The 13,597-nt window shown below is 50.0% G+C and overlaps 1 protein-coding gene and 1 long non-coding RNA gene across 6 annotated transcripts in view; one reads left to right on the top strand and one right to left on the bottom strand.

The window, feature by feature from the left end:
- Positions 1-13,597, top strand: part of LOC144336410 (disco-interacting protein 2 homolog B-like) — a 105,325-nt gene that overhangs the window by 56,382 nt on the left and 35,346 nt on the right. The gene's annotated exons all lie outside the window — the stretch shown is intronic.
- On the bottom strand, positions 3,251-7,632 carry LOC144336411 (uncharacterized). The gene is made up of 3 exons (XR_013408180.1): positions 7,501-7,632; positions 5,934-6,105; positions 3,251-4,666 (listed from the first exon to the last, which is right to left on the bottom strand). It is a non-coding gene; the product is annotated as an uncharacterized LOC144336411 (long non-coding RNA).

Raw genomic sequence — 13,597 nt, 5'->3', positions numbered from 1 at the left:
GCCACTAGACCTGGACCTCTGTCTCTACTTCTAACACCCGCATAGTGAGGAAGCCCTGATGGGCCTGAGTTGTTACTTCCCATGGCCATCGCTGGGAAATGCCCCGGACGCCTCTCCTGGCTGGTGACGGCCCTGGGCCTGGACACTGGCTTTGTCCTGAGTTGTTTCTTCTTGTGGCCATCGCTGGGAAGTGCCCCGGACACCTCTCCTGACTGGTGACGGCCCCAGGCCTGGACACTGGGTTCGTCCTGAGCTCTGCGAGGGACTTGGGCTCCACGTGCAGCAGACATCTGTGCATCCCTTTGGATGTGAGATGTTGGCGTTCGGCTTGGAGGCCAGCACAATCTGGGTGTGGTCAGGATCCAGTTCATCCTTTGGAGAGAGAGAGCAGCTGCCCGGGGACCCCTCTGAGGTACATAGTCATGCAGTGCCCTCACAGGATGCCCGGTCCCCCGAGAACTTCCCGCCATTCCCCTGGACCCTCAGGTATGGGAGTCAAGTGTGGTGTGTGTGTCACAGGCGGGGGTACTGAGGACACCACGTGCCTGCTCGTGCGAAGACCTGAAGTGCTGCGTGAGCTCGTTCCCAAGGGGCCGTTGGCATCTGGGGGCCTGTGGGTGTCTTTCCACTGGCAGGAAATAATGGGTGGCCCATGTTACCTTTTGTGTCTTTTTTTTTTTTTTCTTTGCCGAAAAGCCCTAATGCCAACGTCGCTGTCCTGCTATTGGAACCGCCCACCTCAGGCTCAATGGCCCTCCTGTTTCTGGGCTGCTGCAGTGTTGTGTTGGGGTAACTGTATTAACTTCGTTTGAATTTTCTTCCTGTTCTTTTGGAATAAGTGTTGATAGTTTGTGCTGCTTGTTCACCCCAGAGGCGAGGATGTCCTTTAGGCCTGGAGGAGCACAGCCCCTGCAGGGAGGTGCCGGGCCTCTACCTCTCATGTCATCAGCAGCCCTCTCCACACGTCTCCTCTTCGCTCCTCGTGCCCACGGCTGGGGTCACGGGCCGCTCGCTCTGCTGTTTGAGATCCTCGGAAAAGGTGTTTGCCCTGAAGGGAGATTGGGGGTGTGTGGCTGATTTTAAATAGGAGGAAATGATTGTAACAGAATGAGCAATGCCTAGCACTTAGTCTCAGGCTTGAGAAATTGTGTTTTAGAGGCAAGGTATCCCCAACTCCGGTTTCCTTCAAATTAAATCTTTTAAAGAGTCCACAAATATAAATAGTTAAAGCCTAAAACTATGCAACAGAGGGCCTAGAGCCCAAGCCACTGCCACCCTCTGACTCCAAGACACCTCAAAAACTTGGCCCTCCTCCTCAGAGAACCCCCCTTCTGCTCCTCCTTCCACACTGCTCCCTCCACAGTGCTCCCTCCACACTCCTCCCTCCACACTCCTCTTCCGCCCCCTCCCCTTCTTCCTTCCCCTTCCCTTCTTCCTTCCTTCCTCTCCCCTTCTTCCTTCCTTCCTCTCCCCTTCTTCCTTCCTTCCTCCCCTTCTTCCTTCCTTCCTCCCCTTCTTCCTTCCTTCCTCCCTTTCCTCCTCCCTCCTCTTCCCCCTCTTCCCCCTCTTCCCCCTCTTCCCCCTCTTCCCCCTCCCTGTCCTTGGGCAACCTCCATGGAACTCTGGTTCAAAGTCACTGGTCTGTGGGGCCGCCCATTTGATAGATGAGCACGCTGGGGACCAGACACAAGTGACTGACTCAGACCAGCTCGCATGTCGTCTCCTGCCTCCCGTAACACCGGGTTGTCCCTAATGGAAGAGAGTCAATGATGCTGCTTCACTGATCTCCAGGGAAAACAGGATGATAACAGGTTATAAACATGGGAATGTTTTGGAAAAAGCGTCGTCCACTTGTCAGCTCCATCTCTCCTGCCCGGAAGATGTAGGGGAAACCTGCCTTCAGCCCACCCTCATCCCATAACAGGACAGAGGACAAAGGGGCAGAGACCCAGGTCCTGTCAGTGCCCTCAGGAAACCCCCCATTTCCTCCTCATGGTGGACGTGGAAACCATCCCACTGGACTAGATTTTCCCGGGAAGCCCCTTCACCCCGACAGCAAGGAATCTGGTTTGAGCACACACCATTCTCGGTGCCATGACTTTCTGCTGCTGAACCCTGCATACGTGGCCCATTGATCTTGCTAGTCCAGTGTTACTGGGTCCTGGGAGTTTCTGTGGGCTGATGGCAGGTGTTTACCATTGTGTTCAGAGGGGAGGACAGAACTTTATTTGTCGAAATCAGATGATAACCATTGCCATGTGATTCCTTGGGTTGGTTTGGGTGGGGGGTGCTCAATGCTTTTCCTGAGGGCTACGTTCTAGTTTGAGACCGTCTCTCTTTGTCGCCCAAGCTGGAGTGCAGTGGTGCGATCTTGGCTCACTGCAACCTCCGCCTCCTGGCTTCAAGCAGTTCTCCCTGCCTCAGCCTCCCAAGTAGCTGGGATTATAGGTGTGTGCCACCACGCTTGGCTAATTACAAAAATATTTAATATAGGCTGGGTTTTGCCATATTGGTCAGGCTGGTCTCGAACTCCTTGCCTCAAATGATCGGCCCACCTTGCCCTCCTAAAATACTGGGATTACAGGCTTGAGCCACTGTGCCCGGCCTGATCCTGACATCTTTTAAAGCTGCCTTCATGTACCAAAAGCCAGTCTATGTTTGAAAATCAGTCTTGAAGAGCCTAGGAGGAGAGGGATAAGCTTCAACTAGGTGAATAACTATGCATATGTTAAAAATATGGGCCAAAATCTACCCCAAATGTTAACTCTTCTGCTTTGCGTATTATATCCATTTATAGTTATTTCAGCACTAAGATTTTTAAAGACTCTTTTGATAATTATGGAGAAATTACTATTAAAACTCAGCTGCATTTGTAACACTTCAAAGAACTAATTGGATGACATCATTTTTCCCAGAGGCATTTTGGATTGTTACATAATTAATGTTTATCTCTTTGCCAGAAATCTTTTTTTTTTCTTTTCCAGAACAGATACCTGAAAAGAAAATTTCCTTTGCATTAAGTGTTATTTCACTGTGTGACAATCAATTTTTGAACGTGAGAACAAGATCATCATGTATTTTTGGGATACTTCTTGCTTAATAGTGATAATGCTAAGTGTTAAAATTATGCAACAATTTGTTTCTTTGAAAATTACTATTTGCCTGCTCACCAGGTGGGAGCTGATGAGAACGTGGATGTAAAAATTAAATTGTATTTAGCTTGTATAAAAGAAGTTTAAAAAAAAAAAGCTTTTTTTTTTGTTTGTTTGTTTTGTGCTACTACTGAAGTTGCTTCGTTGTGGAAATGAGGTTATTGCAGGCACCTAGAATTTTATCTCCTTCACTTGTACAATGGGAAGAAATTCTCCAACAAGCACAGAAATCTGACTTTCTGATATTGAGACTCCTAGGCATCAAGCCCCGTGGAAAGGTTGGTGATTACGTGAGCGTTGGCGTTGATGTGGGTACCCTCCAAGCCGGACGCAGGGAGCAGGGAAGGGCAGAACAGGCCCCTCAGGAGCCATGAGAATATCAAGTGTTGGCAGCAGTGGTGAGGGTTGATGTCAGGGGCCAGGAGGAGGTGGTGAAGGGAGCATGTGCCTCAAGGCAGCCCTGGAACCCGTGGCCCCTGCAGTGAGGTCTGATCTGCAGGGGACGTGGACGGCCACGTGGCAAGGTCCACGGACAGCCTGGACTTGGCTGCCTCAGAACTCTGGTGGACGTTGCAAACGGCCCCACAGGGTTGCAGTGCACATTCCTCGGACAGAGAGAAGACGCATGTAACTGTTCTCGGCACGAAGCCAGCGCCCTGTGAACAGTGGCCACTGCTGTTGTGACTGAGTGCCGTCCAACTGGAGGCATTTGCCCTGGTCAGTTCACTTAATTGGGCCAGGAATGGGGTTGCCCTGCCTTCAACAAGCTTGACGCATTGAACGAGGACTCAGTAAAGTACTCTGTAAATATGCTCTCCTGGCTAGAGTGAGCAAAGCCCAGGGAGAGAGTGGTTCCTCAGTATTAGACAGGTGTTTGGCGGGGCCAGCTGTGTGGCTGCCAGAGCGAATGTGACCAGGAAGCCTCTGTCCCCCCGGAGGTGGCCAGCGTAACTGTTACACGTGCCGTAGGTAGAAAGTGGGCACTGCTGGGAAACTTGCTCATGTTGCTGTTTCCTGATTGGAAATTCAAGGTTTCTGAGCATCCTACATCGAATTTGTACATTGCTGAGACTGTACACCTTTCAACACTTGTTTTTTTCCTGCTTTTCGGATCTATACAACCTGATATTTGGCGTGGCTTCCAGAACAGGCTGGATGCAGAGTGAAGTCCTCTCCTCACTGTCAATCTTTGCAGATGTCTTTCTTGAGAGTCTCAATTAGGTTTTTACTTAACTAGACTTTTTAAATTGCCATGCACATAACTCTACCAGTTACAATCGTGAGCTAACATGGGATTTTGGTTTTACTTGGATGAATGTTTAACATTTGCATGCTGGATGTAGGGGTGGAGGTCATTTATCTGCTTTTCATTTCCTTCTTGGTTATACTTAGTGACTTTCAGGTACGGTGTGGAAAGCCTGGTACAGGGTGAATTGCAGGCTGCAGTGTGGCGCGGTGGACGAGAGGCGTGGGCTGCAGTGTGCACAGTGGATGAGAGTGAAGCTATTTCCATCCTAGAGGGAAACACACAGGAAACAATTTAAAAAACTGATCATCTAGCTTGAATGAGGCCCAACAAATTCAGTTTGCAAAGTTTAACTTCCAAGTTAACTTAGTAACTTTTCCCCTAAGTCATTAATTTAGTAGCTTATGTTTATTGCCTAAAGCATAATAGTCATAAATTCTAAAATGAATGACTAAACATGTAATAATTTAGGCATACAGCACCTGAAGGGAAAACTGCCAGTATGCTAAAATATTGGATACAGATGCTCAAAAAATATAATGTAGCATTCTTACAATGCATGTGCTTTTAGCATGTAACTTGGTGAGTAGTTTTGAGCTATATTTGTAGGAATGTGTATCTTGAATACTTTAGGACACCACTGGAGATGTGTGCTTGAGAGGTATAAATACTGAATGTTCTTCTCCCTTCCCTTAAATAAAAAACATAAGCTCCCTTCATTTTTATTTTTATTTTTTGAAGTGGACTCTCGCTCTTGTTGCCCAGGCTGGAGTGCAGTGACGCAATCTCGGCCCACTGCAACTTCCGCCTCCGGGGTTGAAGTGATTCTCCTGCCTCAGCCTCCCCAGTAGTTGGGATTACAGGTACCCACCACCATGCCCCGCTAATTTTTGTATTTTTATTAGAGATGGGGTTTTGCCATAGTGTCCAGGCTGGTCTCAAACTCCTGACCTCAGGTGATCTGCCCACCTCGACCTCCCAAATTGCTGGGATTACAGGCGTGAGCCACTGCGCCTGGCCAGCTCCCTTCTATAATGATTTATACAGTTGTTTTTGCTTTTTGTTTTTTCGAGACGGTGTCTCACTCTGTCGCCCAAGCTGGAGTGCAGTGATGCAAATCTGGGCTGACTGCAGCCTTCACCTCCTGGGCTCAGGTGATCTTCCCACCTCAGCTTCCTGAGTTGCTGTGACTAGACACACGTCACCATGCCCAGCTTTATTATTATTATTATTGGTATTTTTAGTAGAGACAGGGTTTTGCCATGTTTTCCAGGCTGGTCTCGAGCTCCTGGGCTCAAGCAATCTCCTGGCCTCAACCTCCGAAACTGCTGGGATTACAGGCGTGAGCACCACATTTGGCCCATTTTTTTTTTTCTTCCAGGATTAGGAGTCGACTTTCAGAAAATCCTTCAACCTTGCAAGCTTAATTTTCCATAAAAGTATTCCTCTAGGATAAAAACAAGACACAAAGAAGTACGTGTGGACTGCAGTTAAAAATTTTCAAGAAAACTTAGCTTAGGAAAGTTGACATTTACAAAGAGCAGGAGGCCCGTTCAGTGCCTTCTAGGCACTGGGAATGGCGGTCTGTGGGCGACCCTAACATGTGCGGCGTCCTGAGACGTGATCGTGGTGTTCACGCTTTTACCGAGGGCTTCCCGGGAGTACCAGAGGCTGTTCTTCTGCAGTCGGCCAGCCAGGCAGCAGCTGCTGGAGAAGGAACAAATAGCAAAAGACAGATGTACACGGTGTTATTGTGGCAGAGAGGTTAAAACCAGGGTCACTTTGTTCTTACAGTTTTAAAAAACTAATAATGAAGTCCTTAAATATGTTTAGGATTTCAAAGTAGTTGTGGGTGTGTCTGTGTCTCTAGCTCCCGTTCGGGTGCTTCCTGCGAAGAGAGCTCAGAGACGCCACCTTTCCTTGATGAGGTGACAGGGCCTGGAGAGGTGTGAACCCCGTGGTGGGGGGATGACTGACCTGGGGTGAGTCTGGGTCAGTGTGGGGATCCAACCCCACTCCACATTCCTGTAGGGAATCCACAGTTCTAAGTCTTTATGATAGGGGTAAAATGAACCTGGAAGAGGTGTTATTTTTTAAGAAGTAAGTGCCATGCTCTTTTTTCCTCATACTTTTCCGTGTTTAGGCAGCATTGAAGGATAAGGCACTAGTAGCATGTTGTTTTGGAAACAATGTTGTTGGTTATTTTACGTTGAATATGGTACTAAGGTTGCCTGGTAACAGAAGTTTTCCTTAAACAACATAGAACTCTGTTGAATCTGTTGCCCCATTGGCTGAGCCGTCTGAAATCAGTGCAGTAGCAGCTGAAGAGGCCTCTTCCCCTTGGAGGAAGCCGCTGGATTGGCAGGAGGCACCGCTCTTGATTTGAGGGAGTGAGGCGCCTTTGCAGGGACCCCACGTGGCCCCTGCAGCTCTCTCCTGCCCCCTGCTGGTTGGCCAAGCAGCCTTGCGACAGTGTGCTCAGTGTGAATGTTCACTGGGGCAGGCCGAGGCTTTTGTTCCAGAAACACTGACTTCAGAAACGGCCGGCTGTGTGTGTTGAGCATGGCAAGAAAGACTTACGTGTGTCTTAAACCTCTTGAACAAAGCAAGTTGATGTTTCAAATGCATCTCAAAGGCTAATGACTTTGCTATGGTCAATATTCAGGAGAAAAGAGGGTTTGATGAAACAGAAAGACAGGAGCGGCAAGTGACGTGCTTGTGCCCCGTATGACTAAGCGATGTCCTGGCCGTTCCACACCACGGCCTCTGAGCAGCCAGCCTGCAGATACTGGGTCAATTTAGATATCCCTGATCTCTGCAGAGGTTTGATCAGGTAGCCCAAGAGCAGATAAACACAAACGCTGACTGGAAACCCTGGCACACGGAGACACTGGAAACAGCAAGCTGCTATTAACATCATAGTAAGAGACAGTCGCCTGCTCTCAGGGGTGTCAGTTTCTTTTGCTTCTAGACGTTCATCTGCGTTACAATACAGTTTTGCTCAGTTTATCCCCATTACTCCACTGTCTTCGCTGTTAAAGACTCAGCCAGCACTTAGCTCTGACACTGCAGGAGTTTCACTGTGCGGCTGACCAGGCCTACCTGGCTTGGCTGTAAAGCAGGTGAGATTTTCCGGAAGGCAGTGACGAGAACCCGAGGCAGGAAAGAGCATTGCTGGTCTACATACGGCAGTGCACCTGCAGCAGAGCATGTACGTGCACGTTCAGGCTAAACAGGTGTAGGAGAGAAGAAAACCACCTACAATTAGTCACTTAAAATGCCACACATCCAACCCTTGAGACCCTAGCACATAGAGTAGTAGTGGTCTTGGAGATGGCAGGTGTGCTGAAGTCTGATTTTCTCACTTAGCTTTTCCAGCAGCGTTTTCCTCATCTCTAAGCTGGGCCTAACAACTGCCACGCGTAGATTTGTGCATGGTACCGTGCGTGTAAAGTGGGGTAGCCCCCAGGACATAGGAAGGACTCGTGGTCAGTGTCGGTGGTCATGCGTGCTGCACGGGTCCCCCAGGAAGATGATTGCTACAGATAACTCCCTCCGTTCAATGTCACTGAATGTAAAAGGTGGGACATTGGCTTCTGATGTGTCTGGTTTGCTGCAGGCCACGCTGCACCCCGTGGTTCCTGAGCCCTGAGCTGAAGTACATCCTGCTGCATCGCCTGTGTCGCTTTTGCTGTGTCACTTAGAGCTCCTGCCCTGGGAAACTTCCTCGCGCCTGACGAGCACCACAGTTTGCAGCAAGACCTGTCCAAAGCGTGGACTGCGAGAGCCCCGCTGTGGTCCTGTCCTCTCCATGTTGGGAGCGACTTTGTGGGGTTTGTCGGCCCTTCTCTCAGGTGTCCTGTGTCTCATGGATCAGCCGACGAGCCCCGTCTGGAGGAGCACTCTGCAAAACGCTGCCGGCCACCCAGATCTCCTAGCGCAGAGTGAGGCCACATCTGCAGACTTTACCGCACAGAGTCCCGAGGCATTCGGCAAGAAGGGGAGTGGGATGTGTGTGAGATCCCACTGCGGAAGCCGGCTCTGCTCCGTACTCTGCGTGCGGGGTGCCTGATGTTCAGACCTGCTGTGTCTATCGGGGGCCATGGCGGGGTGGTGGGAGTGGGGGCAGGGAGCAGCGCGGATGGATCCAGGAAAGGACTTAGTTGAATCCCAGCTGCCCACATACCTGTTCCTGGTCTTGGACAAGGTCCCTAGTTTCTCTGGGCTTTCGGTTTGATTGTAAGACTAGGACGCCGCCCCAGTCTGAAGATGTCGGTGTGTGCGGGAATGCCTGGCGCAGTCACCATGGGTTTTCCTTCAGCCTCCTCCGTGCCCCTCCCTGGGTCAATCAGTATCCATGCGTGCCACAAGTAAATTACAGTCCTTCCGAAAAACCAGTTGACCCGAGTTTTATGGTCGAGCATGGTGAGTGTCCTTGCCAGGAAATGCCACTAGATGTCTTGGGCCTGCTCCTCTACCTCCACAGCAATCCCCGGAACAGGCTGGTTCAGTACGTGGGAGGTGGGAGTCGGTGTTGTACCTAGGACAGGCTGAAGTCAAAGGCTCATTTGCTCTGTGAGGGGTGATCAGGATGACACATCAAGTGGAGCCCCATGGCTGACCCTGGAGGTGGACGGTCGGGTCGGATTGGCCGCCCTCCAGCACGTGTTTCGAGTGATGCCTTCCCTGGGTTACGCAGCCCTGATCTGTAGCGCACAACTTCCCAGCTCCAGCCAATCTGGACTTGCCGTCTCCTTCCAAGAAGGTAGGTGCGGCGCAGTTGCCTTTAAGCGGCTCCTTCTGGACACCGCAGGGCGGCAGCAAGCAAGTATGGGCGACTTTTTTCTTACGTTGACCAAAATACGCAGGGCCAGCTTTGCACGATCCCATTCAGCATCACACGTGTGCATCGGCCACTCACCTGTCCATCTGCCACAGACAGGCTTGGACAGGACCATTGAGTGGCCTTTACGGCAAAGAGCCTAAAGGGCTCACAGGAAACCTGGACCCAGCGCAATGGTAACAGCGCAGCAATATCTGTCATTGATCAAGGGGTATTCTGGGCCCGACATGGTGTTAAGTGATCCAGTTCGGTTAGCACTCTTAGAATTAACCCCCTTTTGCCTATCAGGAAATCGAAGACGGAGGACATTAACGCCAGGGAGCAGGGAGTAAGGGGACACACAGAGGGCCTGAGGGGCTGGGCACTCTGAGCCCACCGATCTGCCCACAGGCCCCGGCTGCACGGGCACCACAGCTGCTGCTCTGGAGGGGATGAGGAGCTCTGGGGAAAAAATGGAGCCTGACGTGGGTAAGATTTGGATATTTTCAGAAGAGATTTTCAGCCTGGAATGAGGGTGTAAGTGACTGAATTGGAGTGATGAGCCAGATAGCCCGGCTGCGGGAGCTCCCCTGTGGGATGAGGGAGGAAGGCCTTGGGGGCGCGTGGCTGAGCAGAGGCGCTGGGTTGCCAGGAGCCGCCGCGGGTTTGGAAAGGGGGAGAAACGCAGCGCCCTGCACTGCAAGGGCACCGAGACGTGGTTGTGGTTCTTCCTGACCGTGACAGGCACAAATGGTGCTGATGGTGGAATGCACGGAGTCTGCCTTCAGAGAACTCCTGCTGTCTTTTAAAACCTGGGCCTCTTATTTAAACTTGGTGGCCTCAAGTGAATGGTCAGAAACAGTTTCTGATGAGGTTGCAGAGATTGTGCATGGCCTCTGATTGTGCACAGCCTGTGATTGTGTATAGTCTCTGATTGTGGCCTCTGATTGTGTGGGTCTCTGTGTGTGGTCTCTGATTGTGTGTGGTCTCTGTGCAGCCTCTGATTGTGTGTGGTCTCAGATTGTGCGCGGTCTCTGATTGTGTGCGGCCTCTGATTGTGGGTTGTGTGAGTTTCCCGGGAGTAAGTAGATGAGCCTCGTGCTGGGGCAGGTGTGCCTTGTGTTGGGCATGTGGATAAAGAAGTTTAATCCATCCCCTCTTTGAGAATGGCAGGGCAGTAACAAAGGCGGTTGATTTATACATGGCCATCCTCGTGAGGTGAGGACCTGAAAGGTTTACTGCTTTCCCGGAAAGCTGCTCTGGGCGTCACCATCACTGATCATGGACAGCAGCTCAGAAGCCCCCTGAAGGTGCATAGAGGGACCGGCGCTGGTCCTGTCTGTGCCCAGGCTGCTGGTCACCCTGATGGCCAGGTGATGGCTGCCTGTGCACGAAACTGGGGTCAGAGTGAATTTGGGCATGTCGGCTTTGATTTAGGTCAAGACTGATCAGTCTTCCTAAAATACTAGCCATGAAAGCTTTCATAGATTGTAGTTCTTTGGGAGATTTATATGTGGTTTTTAAAGCACAGGGCCCATGGCCAGTGTTGAATTACATTTTGTTCAGTATAACTGACAGGACACTGGACCTGAGTCTCAGGCCTGCCACAGGGTTCAGGGAGCTTCAGAGAGGGAGTTTTCGCAGATGGGATGGGACAAGGGCATGGGGCTGGAATGCTCTAACCTTCAATCTTCAGTCATCAGTATCACCTGTGCACACGCATATCGTTTTCAAAGATGGACAAGCTTTTGGGAAATATCTGAAGACTTTTCCAGTTTTGAAAGAAGCCAGGATGACACTGGAAATGTCAGGTGTCTTGGCTGCTGATCAGGTCCATCACCACGCACATGGTCCCTAACCTGTCCCACCTCTGATCATGCACAGCGGGTGACGAGGTCCATAACCTCACACTTCTGTGCACAGCAGGTGACCAGGTCCCTAACCTCAAAAGCTTCTGATTGGGTGCAGCTGGTGACCAGGTCTGTAACTTCGCATGGCTCTGATTGTGCAGAGCTGGTGACCAGGTCACTAACCACCCACACCTCTATTCATACCCAGCGAGTGACCGGGTCCATCACCTCACACCTCTGATTGTGCATAGTGGGTGACCAGGTCTGGAACCTTGCACACCTCTGATCGTGCACAACGGGCGACTAGGTCCATGACCTCACGCCTCTCTGCACAGTTGGTGACCAGGTCCGTAACCTCACACCTCTGATCGTGCACAGCTGGTGGGCACAGGACCCACTTCAGTGAGGGGCTGACTTCCCAGGTGTGAAGGGGGAATGCTGTGTGGCTCGCTAAGCCCCTCCATGCTTTGGGGGCTCCAGGCTGTGGGCAGCAAGTAGGAGGTTGTCCCAGGAGGATGCTGTGTGTTGGGGATGGGAGGCAGCTGCAGGGTGGAAGTAGGATGATGTTGTAGGGGGCCACTGTGGGGGGGGTGGGATGGGAGGCAACTGCAAGTTGGAAGTAGGATGTTGTCCCAGGAGGCTGCTGTGTGTGGGGGAGGGAGGAGGCAACTGCAGGGTGGTGTGGTGGTCCCCGTGCCACTGATTTCAGGTTAAAATAGAATGTGGACCTCTTTTTACCATAGTTTTTAATTACTCCGCTAGTTTGTGTTGCTGTCTCTTGCTATGAAGTCCACAGTCTGATGTCTCTGTGGTCCCCATGTTTCCCTTCTGCTTGTGTTACCCGATCCTGTGGGTCAGCTGTGAGGAAACCACTCTCCACTCCTCATCTGGAGTGGCCTCAAGCTGGGTGTGCTGGTCTCCTTGTGGGCTAAACTGTTCTTCTGTTACTGTTTTCTCTGTTTTTTGACCAAATTTAGCAGACTTGTGTATGATGCAAACACTTTAAAAAATGTCTTTTGCCTTTATAAAGAAAACACCTGCATTGCTTTAAAATGAACCTTTCCTGTGTCTCCATCCTTCCTCACAGATTGCTCTGTGTTAGAAACTCGGTGGTGTGTGTGCTTCATGGCCTCATTCCATCAAGCACTGTAACCTCTGATTGCAAAAGTGACTACACTCAAGGCAAAAAACTTTGCAAATGTTGAATATAATGAACAAAAACAATATATTGTTCTCTTGTCACCCTGAAATGGCTACTCTTAATATTTTGATGTAGTTCTTTCAATTCTGTTTAAGTAAAGTTGCTTCTAACACAAGCACTTTGATTATATTCATCAAATTATATTCAGGAAATAAGGAGAAAGTAAAAAGAATATCCAGTTTGGGGCAAAAAGGAAGACGACATAGAAAGAGGCTGTAAAACTCCCTGCAACTTGAAAAGCTGGGTTGTGGTGGCTGTGGTTTTGTTTTTACTGTGAGAGACCACAGGATTCTTCTTGGCACTGAAGGGCAATAAGATAATACCCTGTGTGTGTGCTGGTGGCTGTATAAACCGAGCCGCATGTCCTCTTTCGAAGCAGAGAAAGCATGAGGTTTGAGGTAGTGGTTTGGTAACTTTTGGAAAGTCTGTTTGTAGGACTGCACTGCAGAGATTAGGTCAGTCTGAATTAGATTCGAATGATCTGTTCAGGCCTTGGGAGCTTTCTACACCGGGTGTACGCCTGTTCTGGATGTGGTGTAGAAGGAACAGGATTGGGAGGGTTTCTTGCTTCCCAGTCATAGAAATGCCTGCAATTATCACTGTTTGTTGTCTCTCGGGAAGCTATTTCAGGAAGGAAGTGTACGTTCCAAGGCTGCTGGTTGGCCTTTCGTCACCCTGGGGGTCTTGGTGTGGGTCACGGGAGCTGTGACTGCTCACGCATGGAGCTCTGTCTGTCTCGCTGCCGTGCCGGTAGACAGCTGGTCACCAACAAAGTGTGTGTCCCAGTGGCCTTTGAGAAGAATTCTCTGCATCATTTTTATACAAGGTCCTTTTTCCTTTCAATGTCAACCTCGTGTCTTCTAGCCAAGCGATATGTTCTTGCAGAAACAGGAAGTGTGGCCCAAGTGAGAAATGAGGGAATTGATCTATAACTGCTATCAGTTTTTATACAGTTGAGCCATTGTAATTTATACATAAACATGTTAAATCTATGGAAGTGAGTCATGGTGCCAGACCCTCACAAATGCCGAATGTCCACGTGGGACCTCTCTTCTGTCGTGTCCACATCACAAGAAGAAAAGTCGCTCAAATGCAGCACGGAGTGGACGTGAATCTCCGAAAACTCCATGAATCAGAGCGACTGCTTTCCCAATTGCCAGTCTCCCCATTTGAGGTTGTGAGATTCCCGTTCTGAAGCTCCTTCAATTTCCCAGCACCCATTTCACTCCTTCGTGGAGATAACAGACTCACACTGTTACCTTGTTCTCAGATTTTCTAATTAGAAAAAGCACATATTTCACAAGAATTGTCCGGCTAACTCACTCC

This window comes from Macaca mulatta, chromosome 18 (assembly GCF_049350105.2).
Source record: "Macaca mulatta isolate MMU2019108-1 chromosome 18, T2T-MMU8v2.0, whole genome shotgun sequence".
NCBI classification, from domain to species: Eukaryota; Metazoa; Chordata; class Mammalia; order Primates; family Cercopithecidae; genus Macaca; species Macaca mulatta.
This window is presented reverse-complemented; position numbering and strand designations above follow the sequence as displayed.